The sequence below is a fragment of the Coffea arabica genome, chromosome 4e (genome assembly GCF_036785885.1).
Source record: "Coffea arabica cultivar ET-39 chromosome 4e, Coffea Arabica ET-39 HiFi, whole genome shotgun sequence".
NCBI classification, from domain to species: Eukaryota; Viridiplantae; Streptophyta; class Magnoliopsida; order Gentianales; family Rubiaceae; genus Coffea; species Coffea arabica.
In genome coordinates this window covers 45678856-45698253 of record NC_092317.1, presented here as the reverse complement: position 1 = coordinate 45698253, position 19398 = coordinate 45678856, and the positions used below count along the sequence as shown (strand labels likewise).

At 30.9% G+C, this 19398-nt stretch overlaps 1 long non-coding RNA gene across 1 annotated transcript; it reads right to left on the bottom strand.

Annotated features, from left to right (window-relative positions):
* Positions 1-14513: 14513 nt before the first annotated feature.
* Positions 14514-18597, bottom strand: LOC140006130 (uncharacterized). The gene is made up of 2 exons (XR_011813764.1): positions 18205-18597; positions 14514-14889 (listed from the first exon to the last, which is right to left on the bottom strand). It is a non-coding gene; the product is annotated as an uncharacterized lncRNA (long non-coding RNA).
* Between the last annotated feature and the right edge of the window lie 801 nt (positions 18598-19398).

Sequence of the window (19398 nt, the reverse complement as noted above, 5' to 3'; positions counted from 1 at the left end):
AGGATTTTGAGGATAGTTTTGTCATATTTGAAAGGATTAATCACATTTAATCCCCTTAAGGTATACCCTATTTTTCAATTTACCCCATAACCTTTAATTTTGCTCACTTAATCCCCTATAGGACAAAATTGTCTTTGCATTATTTTGACTTTTTATTTACCTTGTTTTCCTTTCTTTTATTTTTTTTTCTCTTTCTTCTTTATTTAATTCTTCCTCTTTCCCACAAAAATTTTCACCTTAATGATTGAAATTAAAAAAGAAGAATTGCAGAGATCTATCTTCTCCTTAAATGATTAAAAAAAAATATTCAAATCACTTTTCTAAAATACAATTTTTAGCCTTTCAATTCTTTTAATTTTGAATTTTCCTCTTTCCTTTCTAGTTTCTCATTTTATTCTCAAAAAAATATCATAAGATGAAATTATTTTCCTTTTTTTATTTCTTTTTCTCTTTCAACCTTCCCAATAGAAAATTCCATTTCAACGAAAATTTTTGTTTTGAGTTTGTAATTACTTTTGGGTGAAGGTTTAAAAAGCATCAAAAACTAATTTTGATTTTTTGTGTGATGTCATGTGTCACAAATTTCAATTGATGATTATTAATCAGGTCACAATTTGATCTTAAGATATTTTCTTGCGGAATTAAATGAGAAACTAGAAAGGAAAGAGGAAAATCCAAAATTGAAAGAATTGAAAGGCTAAAAAAATTATATTTTAGGAAAGTGATTTGAATATTTTTTTAATCATTTAAGGAGAAGATAGATTTCTGCGATTCCTCTTTTTTAATTTCAATCATTAAGGTGAAGATTTTTGTGAAAAAGAGAAAAAGAAATAAAAGAAATAAAAGAAAGGAAAACAAGGTAAATGAAAAGTCAAATAATGCAAGGGCAATTTTGTCCTATAGGGGGTTAAGTGAGCAAAATTAAAAGTTAGGGGGTAAACTGAAAAATGGGATATACCTTAAGGGGATTAAATGTGATTAACCCTATTTGAAAATTTGCTTAAAACTTTTGCACTTTTCTTCCGTTTTTCTGACCAATTTTGGGCGGAAAGTTTTTCTTTACATGGAGGGAAATGAAAATTTTCCAAATGAAAATTTTCCAAATCTTTTCTTTTCCTTCGTATTTTTGCTCCCAAACAATGGAAAAACTTCATCATCCTTTTAAAATTTTTTTTTCTATTCATTTCCTTCCTCCCAAACTAGCTAGTAGAGAGCGAAATAGGAGTTGTGGAAGAGCGGAAGAAACGCAAAAAATTATTTACGTTGTACTATAGTTAAAAGGCCTATAATCCCGAGAGAAATTGTAAATGGAATCAAAATAATTTTAGGAAAATCCTCTATGATGAAATCTTTTGATAGATTTAATCATTTGTTTTTTTTGTTAGGTCTAATCATTTGTAATTTATTTGTAGAGTTCACCTAAATGATTTTCAAAATAAGATAGATACAAATTTGGAAAGTCCCGAAAAACTATATAGATTTGGGCTTGAATTTTCAAGATATTTTACTTCCGCCTCTCTCAATTTTGCTTTAATTACAATGATTTCCATCATTGGCATTAATTGATCTCAATCCATGTTAAAGAATTTTAGAGGAAAATTATAAAAAGCATCCCTCACATTTTATGGTTTTCCTTTGGATCGCTAGATACATTATCCATCATAACTTGACTTGCAAAAAATTAGTCATAACTTGGCTAGCAGAAATTGCGTGCAAACTTAAAACTCAAAATTTTAAGGGGCAAAATCAACTACAAACTAGATTTTAACCCGTACTTATAATGCATAGAGTAACATATGTTTCTAATGAATTGGCATGATATTAATTGCATTTAATATGTTTATGTCTTTCATTAACAAACTGCTGTATCGAATTCTAATATATTTACTTTATTGTAGAAATTTTCTTATAGAAAATAGTTAAACGAATAAGCTCAATGAATATTGATTAATCATTTTATACATTACTATCGCTATCAATATTCAAGTCCTCCATGTATATCTATCAAATTAAGTTACCTTATAATGTTAAAATGAAATAACTCAGATGAATCAATAAAAGTCGTTAGAGCATTGAAATTGTATTTCATTATTTAGTTTAAAAAAATTTAAATGCTAAATAGATAGACGCCATCATTAGACAGGAATAAATATCCGCACATTAGGCTAGAACATAGAAATGTAAAGGAGTAGTACTCCTTATTTCTTTATTCTGCACTTGAAAATTTTGATATTTCTTTATTCTATACTTGAAAATCTTGATATTTTCATATACTGGAGGTTATGGTTTATGTCCTCCTCGGATTTGTTTATTTATTGCTTTCATTAATAAAATTTGAGTCTAGCATCCCTCCCGGGTTTGCGAAAGAAACAAAAACATAGACCCAATTAAGCAATTGACCACAAATTCTCGTCAATTTGGCTATACCATGTAAAAAGAGAGAAATTCGTTGATTGAAAAGCTTCTTCAACTTTTTCATCATGATATTGTCTCTTATCATTATTTATAATGTATTTCAATTGTTGTGTAGGTAAGTTATTCGTCACTTACAAGACTTATATACACTATCACGGTTAGATGGATAAAATACAAATAAATTTTGAATTTTAAATCCAAATTTAGATTATTTATCTTGCATTCAACTGTAATAGTGTATATGCTGTCAGTATATAAAGGATTAATCATCTTTTTAAATAGTAAAGTTTAATTTGTTCATTTTTTTCTAACTACATATGTCAACTTTTACTTCTAATGAATGTTGAGAAATCCAGATGATGTGTTAGTTCATGCAATATTTTTTTACATGCTTGGCAAAAAATGAGTAAAAGGTTTCAGTTCATGCAATATTTTCTTTCATGCTTGACAAAAAATATGAATAAAAGGTTTTGCCATTTAACTTTACTACAAGATTTGGAGAACTTTGAAAATTCCTGAGTGATGAAAGTTGGCATGGAACTAGGTTCTATGGAGTTGAATTTGCGACAATCCAACTTATTTTAGCTCCAACAATAAACCTAACATGAGTTACATGACAGACAAGGGACTAATAGACGTTTAATTTTCTATTTTTCATCCTAAGTTTATTATGTTAGAAAATATATCCTTCGGAAAATTTTATGTGGTTTTTTCAGAGATTCATTACCTTATAATTATCTATAAATCATAATACTTCTCATATTTTAAATAATTCAAACTATTATAACATAAGAGACAAAGACATTTATTTTACATCCAACGGTAAATCTAACTTGATAGAATAATACCTAAAAAGGATGGTAAAATTTTTATAAAACATAATAGACTCTTGCAAAACAATTGTTTGCAATTTTGGCAATGAGACGATAGGAGAGTGAGGAAAAAATTAAATGTCTAGCAAATCTAATGTACTTCCATTATATGTTAATCAAGTTTTCTTTTTATCTAACCATATACTTATTAGTCACGTATGAATAAACGTTTAATAAACTATTTTTTCTTTAGGTTAGGTTTACTAACTTGCAAAATTTATTTACAATAACTTTTAAAAGATGCTTAGTTTTGGCCTCTAATTCAATCAACATAACAAAATAGAATTTTATTATAAATCAATTGTCTAATAACAGCATCATACATATGAGTATATGATACAGACTAGTGAGTCTATAAGTATATGATATGCTGTTGTTTTTGTGACGAAAAGGATTGATGGTTTACAATTAACTAATTTAGATTATGGAGCTAATATTTTACCTTATTTACCAATATATGCCAATATACCTAACTTATACTCCCTCTGTCCCATTGAAAGTGTCATACTTTCCTTTTCAGTCCATCCCAAAATTATGTCATCTTACTAAAAATGGACAAATAAATTTAGTGTCTTTCCAACCATTGCCCTTTGTTCACATGGTCAGGAGAGGTTTTAATAATTATTGTGGGTCCCAAATGATACATCCCATCTCTACTGAGATTGCTAAAATAGCAGAGCAGAGCGTACTTTGCACGAAACTATGATAACTCTAGAGCGTGAAGATACGTACACTTCAAATGGTTATCAATAGATTACCAAAGCAATTAAGGGCTCACAATTGCATTCATTCTTTCATCGTAAATTGGTTACAAATAGGGATATGAAAGGAAACCAAGCAAAATTAAGTGACTGTTGATAAAAAACACGATTTCCGAAGAGCGCCAAATTTATCTTAAAACTGTAAACACCAAATTTTTCTTAATTTCAAATCTACTATTTTTATTTTAGTTTTCACTTATAAATTGTTTAAGTAATTATTTTAATTTTTTATTTTGTAGGTTTGTGCCCAAAAAAAAGAAAAAGAAAAGAAAAATGGATGTTCAAAATTGGAGAATTTGGTAAAGATTTTTCTTTTGTTCAAACCCAATAAAAAAAACCTAAACCTAACCACAAATCCTACCAACAACCCACCCAAAACCCAAATGAAACCTAAATAAAAACCCATGCAAAAGAAGCAAAAGCCCAAAAGTAAGGAGGTATTGGCCCATTTCTTTTCTTTCCTTAAAAAAAATGCTGGAACTTCACTTCCATTTCTGCAAACGAGAAACCACTACAAGTGCATGGGTTTTGTTTCTTGGCAAGATTTTTTTTCTTTTTCTTTCCTTTTCTTTGTCTCTTTCTTTTTCTCCAAGTTTGTTGGTACAAAGACAGCTTATCATATCCCAAATTCTATCCTTTAACAGCTAACAAAAATTGATCAAAAGGAGAAAGAATGAACACCTCATCATTTTTCTAGAAAACCATCAATTCTAAGTTTTAAGGTTTTTGTTTCATGTAAATATGTTAATAAGGGAGCTTTTAGGATGAAAAAAGAGGGGAAACATGTTACAAAGAATGGCTGCACAAGATCTGGGGTGGGGAGAGAGAAAAAGAGCAAGAACAAAAAAAAAATCTGTAGAAATTGGGAGTAGGACTAATCGACCAGCCCTGTTCATACCCCTTTTTCTCCTTCATTTTAGCCCCTTTTTGATCAATTATCTTTTTCTTAAATACTCTATAGATGCAATAGAAGAACTTTTATGGTGCAAGTTTTGTGAGAAAACAGATACAAGGTCACCAAATTTGACGTCAATATTGAGAGAAAAACAACCCTGGTGTCTGAAAATCTTCATTATAGATGTAGCCCCGTTCAAATTCATTTTTTTCTTTGTTATAAATTCGTTTGGATGATTCTTTTTTCTACATTTTCTAGGGACATAGAGGAACAACTTTTATGTTGAAGTCTTTCACTGAAAATTATTCAACCCTCATCAAAATTGTGCTTGAACTTGGCCCCTTCTAAACTTTTGAAGTTCCTGATTTCTTCAAGGAAAAGAGGAGCTGCCTTCATTCACCTTTCACGTCTGATTTCTTGCTTCTAACATCTTCAAAAGACGTTCAGCTAACCTCATCTACCCCTTTTCTTTCGTTTCATTAAGCTTAGATTCAAGTTTGGCTATAGAAACTCATATTGTGTTTCCTTCTTTGGGTTGCAACTGGTGCAGTTTGATGTCGTCACTTTTAAAAACTTTAGAATATTTGGCTCATCATCTTCTCAAGAATTTGTAGATGTAATCTTGTTTGAGATGGTTGAGGTTTGGGATAGAAACATGGCATTGAAATTTCTTTATATTCTTGAGCCTTGGTCATCTTTTTCATGAGAATATGAAATTTATGAGTTGGATGTGATGATTTAGTTATGTTTCTAGTATTGTATAGTTCATTTGTATGCAAATTTACATGTTAGAAGGCATTGATACGTTTTTCCAATGAATTTTCCGGCCATTTGGCTGGAAGTTTTGCAAAGTCCGGCAACAGCACCATGATTTGAAGAAGGATGACCTTGGCTTGCTTTATTACGTTTTCTCCATTCCTTTCTTTTGTTTCTTTGTTTTTCCTTTTTTGTTTCTTTCTTTTTCTTTCTAGGGGTGAAGTAGATGAATTCATTAGTAGATGTATTAGTTTTGGATTATATGACATGGGTTAAGTCATTGATTTTAATAAACGTTTGCTTGCTATTTTATTCCTTTTTTTTGTGGAAAAAAAACCCCAAAATTTACCTCCCAAAGAAAAAGGGAAAAATCTTGGGGGAAAAAAATCATTAATCAATTAATCTTCCCTTTGAGAATGACTTCTCCAAAACCCAGCCCGTAAAACCGGTCCCACATTTCGGAATCAATTAATAAAGGTTCCGTAATAAAGGTTTGCTATTTTATTCCATTAAAATTTGGATTTTCATCAGTGGGTAAGACATAGTTTGTTTGGGTTCTAAATTTTAACTTTGGCATGAACTGGTTTGTGTATTTTCTTTGGGCTTGTATGCATTGTATTATGGTCCTTAGTTACTTTTTTCATTTGGGTCAGAAGACTTGGTCCAGATGTCCAGATTTGTCAAGTTAAAGGTTAGGTTAATGAATATGGACCAAGATTTCGTATTTTTTCTTTCCCCTTTTCTTTATTTTTCTTTTAATAGCTAGTTTTAGATATTATTTTGTATTTTATGCACTCTTTAATTTTTCCAGAAAATTTTGTTTGTGTTGTCATATTTGCTGATTTGAGTCCATAATAGATATTTGCATTTTGGCCCCCAATTTTTGGATAATTATACTAAAGCCCAAAAAATTGTGAAAATGAATAAATTTCTTCCTTTTGAAGTCTTGATCTCTTTTATATGTTTTATGCATGTTTTTGAGTGAACTAATTCTGGTTTTTAAGTATGAGTGGGGTTTAAATAAAATTGTTAAATTTATATTTTTAATTTGGCAACTTTAGAAATTAATGCAAATAGTTTTGATTTAATGACTTAAAAATCATTTTTTGGTGGTTAATTAGTTCAAATCTGATTATATTATGAATAATAGGGTAGTAAAATTCATTTTTGTAGAATTTGCATTTTAGCTCCTAATTTTTTAAAAAATCATACTTTTACCCCAAAACTTTTAATTTTATCATTTTAGTCCCTAAAAATCTTTGTTGCTTTTATTACTGAGATTCCCCTTGGTTCTTTAATTCTTCATGCATTGTTTTCAGTGTTAATTTATTAGATTAAGTTTTTTCCTTTAATCATTAATTGTCAATTAAATTGGCGCATTGATCCGTTTGTTGATTTTGGAAAAGTAGACCACTCTCTGTTTCCCACACTTAGTTGCTACTTTAAAAGGGAGGTACTCCTATTATCCTTTAAATTCTTTTATGCGCTTCTATGTGCTCTTATGTGTTTACATGTTTTATGTGTTTTTCTTTTATTTATTTATTGTAAACTTTTTTATGTTTGCTTAATTTAAATCTTGTAATTATTTGGAGGGTATTTAAGTGCCTAAATTATAATAGATAGATTATATTCTCTTGTGTAAGAAATTTAATTAGATAAGCAACGTAGTAGATATGTTTTATTTTACAAGAAATGTAATTAGTTAGATAAATGTAATAGATAGGTTAGATAGGTTTATTATCTTTCCCCTTTTAGATTGTACTTAGGGCTCTCAATGTAACAGTTAGGTCTTATATGCTTGTGTTTTTATGTACTTATGTATTTTATTTTTTTTCTAGGGTTTTGCATTTACATATTATGTCTATATGCTATGTGCTCTACATGTTTTATGTGTTTATTTGTTTAATTATGCTATATGTACTTTATTTATTCATAGTGAGTGCATGACATCATCACACTAGTCCAACATTAATTATGGTTTTTCTCCCCGATTTCTCACTAGTATTCTCACTAGTCCAATACTAGTGAGAATTTATAGAAATGGGTTAGTCCAATACTAGACTCTTAGCCCATTTACGTGCTAAATTCATATTTTGTGTAATATTTATTGCATTTCATGCATTTTTTTATTTTTTGGCTATTTTTATTTGCATGATATGTCCTCTTATATTATTCCCTTATCCCTATATACGCAAAGCATATCATTTAGACATATATTTCATTTAGATAATTAGAAAAATAGATTAGTCCATTTGCTTCTGTAGATTAAAAGAGTCACATTTCGAATATGAGAAGTGAGCGAGTATGAATTTTTAACATTAGCACACTATTACCCCTCTATAAGAAGGAAAATTGTGTCACAAATTTTAGTTTTTCGTATCCGTCATATTACATTCTCCTTTCTAGGTTATGTATATTTATCTATATATCATAATTTTCTTTTTTTAAAATCCCATCTTCTGTATTTTCGTGACCTCTTCAAGGGAACATTTTTGGATTTCACAATTAATGTGATTGATATTAATTAAACTTTGAAAATACTATAAAAAATATTTTTAAGTGGCCGCACACCGTTTGGAAGAAGGTTTCCCTCTGCTGTATATCTAGCATATCGAAAAAGTTTTTTCCACTTGTTTGCACCATCTTTAGATCGGATTCCTTGAGCTTCACGTGTAACAACTGTCCCAAGACTCGAAAGCCTGAACTCCCAAGCGGTGCCAGTTTTAGGGTTTGACCCGGTTGATCCCTGAATCCAGCTTGCATCACTTCATATCCTTGAAAAGAAAAGTCAAAGTTTTGATTGTTCTGCTGCTGCGGCAGATCTCCAAGAGATTGCATCATTCCTTCGGGATTATATATTTTGTTCATCGAGAGAGATCAAGAGATCCAGAGGGATGCTACGTAGTTTGATCGATGCTCGGTGGCTGTTTCATGGAAGTAATAACTCTGCCTGAAGTTGCATCATGCATGTGCCTCACTTAGGGTGAGGAGAAATAATCCGACCTGAGATTCTGATGATGGAACACTTTGCAGGACTTGTGACTTTGGTCCTATGGATGTGTGGGAGTGGAAGTGGGAGAATTATGAGGTTGATAAGCTCCATATCCACCTATGTGGTGTGGTGCGCTATGGAGAGATTTCAAGATATCCTTAGGGATGATGGCTTTCTTTCAATAAAACCCTCCTTCCTAAACCTAAAACGATAATCTAGGCATCATTCTCTTCTTATCCGTTTGTCAGGTCATAGTTTTCTAGTATGGATCAGAAAGATTGTTGAAGCCATGTAAGAATTATGAGGGTATGTGTTGGAGACACGAAGCTGATAAACTCGGTATCCACCTAGGTGTTTGTGGTGCAACATCCAGGGATTCCAATTTCGAAGATGTGTTGTACAAACATGCCTTACCCTTTTTGGTGCACAATCTAAGGGTTAAGAAATGCAGAGAGAGCTCAGATAGGTCCATAGATGGCTGGTCTGGAGAAAGCAGACTAGGTGGATATGTATATTACCACAGATTACTTCTTTAGGATTGAAACTTTTACCGTTTACCCCCTCTGTCAGTCCAGCTAAGCAATTGCACCATTAAAAACTTCAAGATGTCGAAATTGCCATTGGAAGAGAGCTGTTTGTTTTGGCTGACTAAAATGTCCCTCAATGAGTTATAAAAAGGGATGTTTGATGTTTTTTAGCCTATTTTTTCTCTTTCATGCTTCTATCTAGTTGCAGCTTATTTTTTCTCTTTCATTTCAACAGATCCAACAGCTCCTAAAATTTTTCTTTGTCAACCAAAAGTATCATAAAAATGTCACAAAGTGCTTCAAATAACATTGAAAGATCGCCCCAAAAAATGTGTGGATATGATAAAGAGACACCATTGTGCACCTCTTGAACACTTGAAAATCCGAGAGGAAGATTTTACTACAGCTCAAATTACAATTTTCGCAAGATTTTGGAGAGTTTTAAGTCCAGAATCCTTTCCCAAGGCTTTTGGAGGAATGTTATGGATGCTTGCAAATCGCTGAAGAAATACCTGCCAAAGAATGAGGATTCTGACACTGAGTCCGGATTTGATTTAGGAGTTTTGGTCATGGTTTGGTTCGTGAGTAACAGGTTCAAGATAAATGTTTTAGGCCTTATGGAATTGAATAGCACGGTGGGATGATGGTTCACATATATTTCTTCAATTCTTTAGCTTTTGATGGATGAATTCTGAATTAGTCATGATGGTCGTCCAGCTATGCTGTGTTTACGGCTCTTCTTTTCTAAAAACCCTTTTTAGACTATTATTTTGGGTTCAAACTGTCGCATTTTTCAAGTCCCATTTTAGACCCTTTTTCTTTATTTTCTAAAATAAAAAAAACTCATTTTTAAACATCTTTTCCTTCTATTTCAAAAATAGGGTGTGACAAAAACTGCTTATTTGTAATATTCAGTGGTATAATAATTTAATCAATGAGCTCTTAAAATTTTATGTTAAGGACTAATTAACTTTCAAACATTCAGTAGTTAATGCTTCTACACAAATTATTTTGATTATTTTAAGTATGAAAGAGCTCTTAAAGTAATTTATGATGAAAATTTTGACTCGTCTAGCTTGTCTATAGATTTTTTCTCTTTTCATAATTTTTAGATAACTTTATGTAGTCTCTATCATGTATTTCTCGTATAAAAAATGCATATGGTTCGATACCAAAAACTGAATAACGACAAACCATGGCACAATTTGGTAACTCGTCTAAGTCAAAGTTGATTTCGAAATCTGCAATGGCCCTTACTCTGATTTCCTGGAGAGAATCAAAAGCAATAAAGAAGGTAGTTAGGCAAAGATAATAGAGAATGGGAGGAGACCAACGTGTGTGGCAACAGGAGTAGGGAAGAGAGGGTGGGAGGAGAAGAAAGGAAAAAAAAAGAGAATAGAGGGAAGGATGAAGGGAGGAGGGAAGACATTAACAAGAGTACAGAGATAGGGAAAAATTAGACGTTCTGTTTTTCAAAGGAAAATCCGCAATACTTATATTGACAATATACTACAAATTAGAGCACAATGTAGCCTATGGGAGTGCCAACTCATGTGAACTCTCATACTATTTTGACTGATCTAATTTGATTATTATACATGGCATAGTATTCATATTTTATATAAGTTTACCATAACTTTTGAAATATTTTATAGATTAATCTTATATGTACTAACATTATATACACTATCATCCTACTATTGGCCTAAATACAATATTAGCGATGCATACATTGGTGTAATTTCTTGTTAAAAAAAGGAGGAGAACAAATGTTGTGGAAAAGAAAGCAAAAAGATCTAGCACTAATAAATGCCAAAAAATTCCAATGAGCAAAATTGGCAAGTCCAACTACAAGTTTACAACACATGGAGTTGTTTAGTAAGCTTCCCTCCTCAAGAGATAGCCAAATGTTAAAGAGGGACAAAGATATAGGTTGAGTCTTTCTCTTAGACTTCGGAGATCCATTGAGACTATTATTCTTTCATGTGAGAAGGGATAAGTAAACCCCTACTTTCCTTGATATACTTTCATGTCAATCGTTCCAACTGGCTTCTCTGCTACCTCATGCACTCTACATGTGACAGCAACCATGACCGATCTCCAAGCTTAGTATCATAAGTTGAATTTTAATGCTAGAAAAATTTCTTGGTTGTTTTTGTCCATTGCAAAGTTTACTGCCTTTTTTGGAGTTGACATGTTGCATGAGCTTGACCTGTGCATAATATTTTTTCCCCATAATTTAGCGATCCAGTTCTATCAGTAACATTACTTAAAGATAATGAGAGACTAATTGTTTGAAAGAGGCTATTTATATGGATTTTTGTGCAAGCTATATTTATACCGAGTGATAGCATTGCAAAAATATAGTTACAATGTGCAAGTTTAGCCAAGATATGTTTCAGTCGACGCTCTGTTTTTCTTTGTTGTTTCTAATTTGGGAAAATGCCGGTTTTCATCCCTAAACTTTGGGCTAAGGACACATTTCGTCCCTCAACTTTTGGACTCGACACATTTGATGCCTGAATTAATAATTTTTGACCAATGTTATTCTCAAACGGCAATTTTGCCAATTTTGAAACGGACCGTTAAGTATTCTTTTTTGTCTTTGTCTGAACAAAAACAAAATCAGGTGAGTATCCAGCTGTCTCCACTTTCCCTTGTACGAAACCAAGCTGAACTTGATTTGCTCTCTTCTAACCCGTTTCTTTCACTTCGGCAACAACAAAATCGTATTCCTTTCAAAATTTGCCCCAAATTTGGGTTCAAAGATCTTGGACTCCATTTTGACTTTTATCATCATTGAAGGATTTTGGCATTGAATTTTCTCTTTTTTTTTTCCTTCTTCTCTCTTTTTTTTTTTTTTCCTTCTTTCTTTACTTTGCCTTGCCTTTTTTCTTTTTTCATTTTTTGGTCAATATTGAAGTCCAAACATTAGTGTTAGAATTAAAATTTCTCAACTTTTAAAAGATAGATCTACCCTTTTTTTAAGTACTTCATGTCTCTTTCAAAAATTTTTATCATCTTTTATATCATTGAACATTCTCAAATCTCCTTTCCTTTGTATGAGGTGTGATCATAAATATTTTTGAAACGAACTACCAATTTAAACTCAAATGAGGATGCAAAGGACAAACAATATTTAGAAAGTAGAAACGATGGCCAAAACATCATTGTTACTTCACATGATAGTCAAAGTAAAGAATAGTTCATTGGGAGAATCCATTCCCTTTTGACATTTGAAAATTTTTTTATTGTAGGGTTGTGATCACTAAGGCTCTTATTTAAAACGAAATTGTACTTTTAAAGGTTCAAATGGGAGAACAAATAACAAAATCTGTATAGATAGAGAAACGAATGTCTAAAGTGTCATCCCAAATTCTCAAAATAAATAAGAGTAATGAGCATTTTTTATTTTCAGCTAGATGTGGATTGAATTAGGTTAGACACATCGGACCTTTTCAAAGTAAAAATTGTCTCATTTTGAAGTGTGCCAATCAGGGTGACTGATTTCTAGAAAGGTAGGCAAAATATGAATATCACCAATGAAAGAGAAAAATCATCATATTTGGTCTCTTAAAACAAACTAGCAAGTCTAAATGGCTCATTTGGGATTTTGGATTTCAAGCGCTCTTATTGAATAGTCTGACCTACAAATCTAGTGTATGCAAAAATTTAGAAAGCTGAATGCACACTTATGAATTTCACGCAAGAAAGGGCAAGATTGAGAGTTTAAATTTACTCTTATTTCTTAAGGTCTATAATGAAGTCTTCGTATGAGTAAAGAAAGAATGGAATGCACATAAATATATATACAAAATTGCAAAACAAAAATAGTCTAAATAAAAAACTTTATTATTGCAAATGTTTGAAACAAAAATTTTGTTCAACTAGAATACAAATGAGACAAGAAAAATCTTTGCGGAACTCCCTTTTCACGTATACACGCACACTTTCTGTTTCTTTTTCCTTTTGAGACAAAATGTGTTAGAAACAATAAATCAAGATTTTTTTTGCTTCTTTTTTTTGACAAACATCTATATCATGAATTTCTCAGATGCTCTAAATTGATACTTTCAGATGCATTATCCATATTTTGTATTGCAAGATCTATCTAAAAATCAAGTAACACTTCTAATTTTTAAAATTTATCAGAACAAATTGTTGTCAGATATAGAAAAAATATTTTTACCTTATTGAAACATCTTTTATAGATGCAGGGAAGGGGGATAAAAGAAAAAAAAAACCCAAAATTAGTAAGTAAACTGTAAAATTGATATGCATGTCCTATAGGGGAGTTCTTTTATGCCAAGGGTTGGTCTAGCATGAAAAATGCAATCCTTTAGGGTAGACACCATACAATACCTGATGAATCCAATCAATTTTCTGACATTCGACTGAAAAATGATTTGAAAATTTGGTTAATTGAAACAGCAAGAGACATTTGATCTAAAAGGATGAGGACAAAGTTTGAATAGATTAATTGCCTTGGTTGGTACATGTAGAGATGTCTAAAGTCAATTTAATATGAAAGATCTACTCTTTGAAAGAATGGCAACATCTCGACTAATTTTTTTAGTGAAACATAGATAGAAACCCTCAAAGAGAGTAATCTAGTCAAATGGATTGGATGGAATTGATGGTTTATTCAAAAATCGATTGAATTGTTTGTCCATTTGTAGTCCCAAATTTTTTAATTTTCATTGCAATGCATTAATCTATGAGCCTTCTAAAATTAAGTTTAGCCTCAACATATTTATTATCTCAACAATGAGGAATCATTTGTAAATTTCTTCAATTTAGTGTCCTTACGCAAGAGATTTTACCAATTTTGATAAAATGACCAAAAAATGATTATCCGAAACTCATATTCTAATGTTCAAAAGTTGCTCCATAATCTTCAATGCCATCATCATGGAAGGGATTAGATCCTACCTTATCTTGTGTACTACCGTTTGGAGGGTACAAAAATATAAATGTGTAAGTCTCATTGGATTATATATCTGAGACAAAATGATAGTTTATTCCTAATGTAGGATTTTCTATGCAGCATTTCCTATGTAGTTGATGCATGATGATAGTTTATTAAAGCACAATACGATAATTGAAACATGACCTAAAGATGCCCCAATTGAATGCCAAGGTAAGTCTAAAATGAAATGTAATATACATATGCATGTAGTGTTAATGCAATAAATTAAATTTCAACGTGTAATAATTTAATCTAAAGGGCGGTTTCTCCTAAATGAGTGCCACACTAGAACTCTTATTTCTAAACCTTATGAATGCAATATAAAAGAGGAAAATAAGATTAATTTATTTGATAAATAATACATAACACATTAGAGCAATAAAATGATACAGAAATATAAGGTAAAGAAAAGGAAAAGGGGTAGAATCCCTTCTCTCGTGTCTAGTGTTCCTAATAAGATAGACAAGACTCTATCCTAGGTGATCTAAATGGATGCATAAGGTTTAGGTTCACTAATGCATCTAGAATCAATAAAATTTCAAGTGCTCAAACCTTCAGACCAAAGAGCAAAAGATCATCAATCCCAAGATCCTTAGTCGGTGACTCGAGTGATCCCTCGGACATTGTTATGTGCACGTTGTGCCACAACCACATGCTCAGATAGATCGATCGTAATCTTAATAGGGAGGAGTGGTGTGATAACTGCTAAAAGAAAAAATAAAGGGTTAAAAAAGGAATAGCATATGCACGTATGAAGTGCTCCTTTGAGGGGAGGGATTAATACCATTAAACATGCATGAAAGCTTTAGGGTAATATCACCTTCCACCCAAATGCAAAGCATGATATAAGCAAATAAATAAACGAATGTAAACAAACCATTTATCGCATACAAGGGACAAAGACTAGTGTGAGATGCAAGATGGCCTAAAAAAGAAAAAAATGCAACCTAAAACATTCAAGTGTAATATGTAAAAAGTTAGAAAAAGGAAAAAAAATTGACTAAACCAAGTGTTTGAACTCACTAGTGGTCCTCAGTGGAGTCGCCAAACTGTCGCACCCCATTTTCGAAATAAAAAAGAATGGAGTTAAAAAGTGAATTCTTGATTTTAGAAAATAAAGAAAAATGGCCTAAAATGGGACTTTTAAAGAATGCAGTGGTTTAGACCCAAAATTTAGTCTAAAAAGGATTTTTTTTAAAAAGGAGTTGCCACTTGATATTGAGTTTAGGTGTACCAAGTCATCCAAAATATTTTTAACAAAAAATTTATATAAAATAAAAACTCTTTTCAACAACTCTAGATCTTTGAAAACGAGAGAAAATGAGTTCAGGAGTCACAGTTGAAGAAAGGGAAGGCAAAGGTTCGATTGATTCATACCTAAGTCACTTTCAACCTAGTCTGAGTTAATTCCAAGATTTAGTCAAAATTTTTCTAATTTAACCTTTAAATTTATCACATTCGAATTTTTTTTATATGGATGCAAACCTAAATTTGAATAAGATATCAAGAGGGGCAAAATGTCCATTCAAAATTTAATTGGTATCAATTGCATTAATTACGAAAATCAAAATAATTGCTTGAAGGAGTTACGAGCATGCAAAGATGAAATTCGAAAAAAAGAAAATTAAATTGTATACATAGATATAAGTAATAAAAAAAGGGAATACAACATAATGGGTACGAGAAACAAAAACTCTTGATACAATTTTTCAAATAAAGGGGTTAATGGGATATTTAAAGTAAAGAACTATAATCACTCATTTTTCATATTGGAAAAGTGGATCTTCTAACGTTGGTAGGCAAATGATCTAACTTATTTTCTAAATTCCTAAATGAGATGCAATTCTAAATAATGTGATTCACATATAAAGGGTAAGAGAACAATAAAGGAGAAAATACCATGCAAATGAGAAAAATTACCTAATATATATATATATATATGAAAATACAATGAATATCATACAAAAGATGAATTTAACGCAGGGAGGGCCTAAGAGTCTAACGTTGGACTAGCTCATTCTAAAAATTTTCACTAACGTTGGACTAGTAAGAAAACAAGAGGAAGAACCACAACTAGCGTTGGACTAATGTGGTGATACCATGCATTCATGATACATAATAAAACAAATAAGATATGAATTAAAATAAATAAACATGTAAAACCACATAGCACATAACACATAAGTATAATATCTAAATATAAAAGTTCTAAGAAAAGCGGATAAACATATAAACACACAAGCACACAAGTATGCAAGCAAATAAATCCTAACTATTACAATTGGGAACCCTAGTTACAATTTAAAAGAAAAATTTTGGAAATAAAAAACTTATCTATTACACTTATCTAACTAATCACATTTCTTGACAAAAATAAGATCTATCTCTTACATCGCCTATCTAAATACATTTTTTTAGGTAAGAGGGTACAACCTATCTATTACAATTTGGTATTTAAATACTTTCCTAGTAAACATCAAAATAAAATAAAATAAATGAAAGCTAAAAATAAATAAAATGAGTAAATAAAAGAAAAAAAAAGCACATAAAACATACAATCACACATAAAAAAACACATAAGAGTACATAAAACAGTTTAAAAATAATAGAGAGTAGCTTGCTTGAAGTAGGAGCTAAATCAGGGAGAGTTGCCCTATTTATATTCAAAATCAACAAAAGAATAACGGTACCAATTTAATTGAAAATATATTAAAACAAATGTACAAGATTCACATTTGCTCCGTTTGAATTAGTTATTTTTTGAGATGTTTTTGAAAAATTTTACTGTAGTAGTGTATATGAAAAATTTTTACTATAAAATTTTTTGAACTAATTGATATATTGAATGGATGAGAAGTTTGTTGACTTATTGTGTATTACTATAGCATTGTATTTGAAAAGCTAGTTTTTGAAAAAATGGTCAATTCAAATGGATAAAATATGTAAATAAACTCAAAACAGTTAAAATGTATAATTTAAATACATGCAAGAGAAGTATAATTAACAACTAAAGGAAGGGAGCAATTATAAGTGATGAATAAAAACTATTAGGGACTAAATTATAAAAATTTAAAAGTTTTTGAGGTAAAAATAAAGTTTTATAAAATTAGGGGTCAAAAATTAAATAAAAATAAAGTTTAGAGGTCAAAATGAAATTAAATTAAAGATCAAAATGAAAAAAATTTAAAATTTTTGAACCACAATAAAATTACTCAAAAGATCAGGGACCGAATTACAAATTGAATTTTTTATTTTGAAAAAATGTGAAAAAACCAGGTTGGACCCTTATTCTTTTATCACTTGGACCGGACCACTCTATAGCCCAAAAGAAAAACGCAGGCTGATTAATAAAAATAATCAGCAAATCCAAAGAAAACTTGCAAAATTTAATAGAGTGAAAATATTGGGTTTAAAAAAGAAAGCCCAGTCACAAGCCTCAAAACGAAACAAAGACACAAGCCCAAATCAAAAAAATCTCAACCCACTCTCATTTTTTTCTTTCCTTTTTCTTTCTTCCTCTTTTTTTTTTTTTTATCTCTTCTTCTTCTCTGGCAAGACTGAAACCATGATCGTCGGCAGCAACCTTTTCGGTCGTAAAATTTCACCAAAATATACCTCCCTATTTGATTTTTCATGTAGAATCCATTTCCTACCTTAGTTTTTTACAAAAACACATGAAAGGTGCTCAAAAGTGTAATTTACAGTCGGTTATTTTTTTAAAAATCACCCAAATCTTCACCAAAAATCATAAAATTTATACCGAAACACTCCTTGTGATTTCTACAATACAACTATGACCTTAAATTAACAAAACCACCCAATTTAATTCCATTTTTCATTTTGACATTTTTACAAATACTTAACATGCATACACAAAAACTATTTTTCTTTCCTTAATCTTCTTTATGACCTATCCCAAATTTTCAACAACATAATAACAACAACAAAAAATAGCAAAAGTAAGAGAAACTAGACAACTAACATGGATTTAATATGATTAACAAAACTGGAAAATACCTTCAATGTAAGTGGTAGTTCCTTGGTTAGCATTTTTTATGAAATTCCCAAGCCTCAACTGTCCATTGTTTCCTTCATTTGTTTTGATTTGTGTGTGTGGATGTATTGTGAATTGAGAGAGAAAAGAGAGGGAGCCAAGGGAGAGGTTTGTGTTTTGTGGGGTTTGAGTTGTTTTTCTTTTGTGAAATTTTTTGAGAGGAAAAGAAAGAGAGAGAGTCGAGGGGGTAGGGGTTGGTGATTTTTTTTATAGTCTTGAAATTGGGAGAGGTAAAAAGAGGGTTGAGAGTTATTATCTGTTTATATGAGACAAAATATTCTAAATCTAGAATTGATAGTTAGGATAAAGTAGGATTATGTGTCCCATTCCCCTCCCTTTGATCCATTTTTGGTAGGTGTTAAAAAATAGAATTTGGGATGTGATAAGTTGTCCTTATACCAACTAAACCTTGGGAGAAAGAAAGAATGAAAAAATCTAACTTGGTTTTTTGGTTGGGTTTTGTGTAGATTTTTGAGTAGGTTTTGTGGTTGGATTTAGGTTTTCTTCTATTGAGTTTGAAACACAAGAGAAAAAAAAATCTACCAAAAATTTTCAATTTTGAGCATTCATTTTTCTTTTGATTTTCTTTCTTTTTTTGCACAAACTACAAAATTAAAATTAAAATAATTATTCAAGCAATTTAAGTAAAAAATAGTACACTTGAAATTAAGAAAAATTTGGTATCTATACTCACTTAACTTTGGAATATCAACATTTATTTTAGAAATGGAGGTGAATCTATTTTCTTCAAAAATAGCATCTCTAGATTCAGTTAAGGTATTAACCGATAGGGAAAATTGCACAAACCGTCCCTCACATATTAGCGATGTGAAAATTTAGTCCCTGAGAACGAAAACGAGCATTTTTAGTCCATTACAAATAAAAAAACGATTAATTTTAGTCCCTGCTAACTTTTCCGTTCAAATTCTTGACGGACCCAGTCATGGGAACATCACGTAACCAACTTTTGAAGGACAAAAAGGGCAAGTCACTCAGATCTTGACCAAAATGTAGAGGACCAGGTGCTTTCTTCCTATCAAAGCATGTATTAGAAACAAAAAAAGTGGGGGGCCAAGGGTAAATCAAATCCTTTCAATTGAAACCAAACCCAATCACAAACCCAATAGCAAAAAAAGGTGACCAAACCAAATCAGTAA